The sequence below is a fragment of the Peromyscus californicus genome, unplaced genomic scaffold, assembly GCF_007827085.1.
Source record: "Peromyscus californicus insignis strain IS unplaced genomic scaffold, ASM782708v3 Scaffold_21__1_contigs__length_65335640, whole genome shotgun sequence".
In the NCBI taxonomy this organism is placed as follows: Eukaryota; Metazoa; Chordata; class Mammalia; order Rodentia; family Cricetidae; genus Peromyscus; species Peromyscus californicus.
Window position 1 is genome coordinate 20,336,058 of NW_026294514.1, and position 2,401 is coordinate 20,338,458.

The window sequence follows — 2,401 nt, forward strand, 5'->3', positions numbered from 1 at the left end:
GTTGGTCGGCAACGTCTGGGTAGTTGAGTGGATAAGAAAGAGAAGGGTAAAGCTGAGAGCAAACAGCACCGCAGTCCCTTCCCTTTTCTCCTTAGCTACTTGTTTTTACATTGCTTGTATTTTTTTCCCGAGAATAAATTTATTAATATGCACAGAGACAGTGTCTTCTCTTGGCTCTGGTTCAGCTAGAGGAGGATTCCTAATAAGCTCAGAACAACATCTTTGGCAGCGACTGTGGTTATGGGATGTCTTCTGCCAGGAGGAGGATATCTACAGGGAAGTAGAAAAGAGAGAGCTGAGCCACTTATCTGGAGATAAGAAATGTCTGTTTCAGTCATGCAAAATTGCAGCATTTGTGGGTCAAAAAAAAATCAGTTTACAGTCAGAAAAATATAAGACTTAAGTAGATAGTAAGTGCTGCATTGGAAGAAAATATGATTTGTGTAGTCCTTATCTTTAGAGTTGAAATTACATATTATTCCTTAACTCTAAGCCTTATGCTGTTTTTTATAAACAGAATATATTTTATTTACATAAGCTTTATATTCCCATTTTGTAAAGGACCTTTTTGTACTACTAAAGCTCACTTAGCTTACTTTCTGGGGGAGTTCCTGTCTTTCTTTCTTTTCCTCCTTTTTTCTCTTTCCCTTCCTTCCTTCCTTTCTTCCCTTCTCTTTTCTTTTCTTTTTTTTTCTTTCTTTTTTTTTTTTTTTTTTGGTGAGACAGTCTTACCATGTGGCTTTGGTTTGTTGGCTGGCCTTGAACTTGGTATTTAGACCAGGCTGGCCTCCAATTCAGAGAGATCTCCCAGCCTCTGCCTGGCAAATGCTGGGATCAAAAGCCCCACGAGGATCCATAGTCCTCTGAAAGAGAGTGATTTGAAGCAGGCCCAGCGAGACAAAGAAGTGGTCTTTGTGACAGCAGAGTGTAGCTGTGCTAGCGGCCTGCTGGAAGTAGTACATTTCAGGATGGGCGAGACACGTGACACTTCTACTTGTGGAAGCTTTGTCGGTGATAAGGCAGTGTGGCCTCTACAGCGAGAAAATGCCAGCCTTGAAATGGGAGCAAAGGGACTTGGGGACTAAAATAAAACTAAACCAAATGGTGGAAACATGCTCAACTCCTTAATTCATCTGATTAGAGCCAACAGGCGCCACCGTGTAGAACATTTGCTCCTGTCCCAGATGCCATTAAGGCAGCAGCAGAGCTATTTCTAGGCTTGGCTCCAGACTGATGGGGATGAACTCACAGTGGATTCAGTTTCAGCCTGGAGCCACCATGTAACAGTGCAGACTGCAGTCACTGCAAAGTCTTCAGGCATCAAGTGTTCTCGGGAGCACATGTCTGATTTGAAGAGCTGTCCTAGCCCTGAGGGAACATTACTGCAACCCCAGTTCCAACACAGCCCCAGTTCCTACCTCTCTCTGCCTTACTTTACAATACATATGCATGCTTTCTTAGACTTAAAAGCTCTTAGAAACTAGTATAGTACATGTATATAAAGGTTATAGAATATAATCATCACCCTTTTAAAAATTACACGCATTATCATACTGGGTACAACAAAAGACAAAGCTTTCTGTTGCTATTTTAGGCTTTGGAACAGTAGTTGCCAATAAGAGAAAAAAGATAAAAAAGTTTTATTCTAGGTTGATGTACAGAACACCTGATAACCCTCCTCTGAACTATTCCAAATCTACACTCTGCCTGCGTCTCGTCCCAGTCCTTAAATGTTCTGCCTCCTACAAATGAGCTCTTGAATTTGAGATGTTCCTTACCTCATAAGGGAAGATGACATCCTGACAAACATAGTGTAAGTTGAAAGTATTCTAAATAGACAATGCATTTCCTACATCTGACAGAGCTAAGTCATTATGTGACAGCACAGGATACTATAGAGCATGTGTTGTGTGCTCTCTTGACTCAACATCTGGCTGCTCTTCACAACATTTTTCCAGCATCATGAGAGAGTGTGGTACAGTGATTGGATCACCAACTCAGGGAAAGACCCAGACTCAAAACATAAAACACGTTTTCTATGGAATGGGTATCATTTGGACAACATGGTAAAGCCCCCAAATCCTAAGATGTCAGATTTCAAGAGTCATTGACTGTTTCATAAATAGGCATGTGTAGAAAGTCTTCAAGTATCCTTAGTGCTGACTAACATCCTTTCGGTATAGATGGAGAGAACACTTAAATATTAACGGTGCCATAGACAGAACTGTTACCCTAAAAAAGCCTTCCCCAAATTAGCATGGTCAGACTCTGTGGTTTGTGACTGATGAATATCGACCCTGTTTTAGAGTCTGGAATGATTTTTCTAGTAACTTCACTGAAACTTTTGTTGAACATTGTACTCAGTACTGAAAGTTATGCAGGTTAGATGGACATGAATATG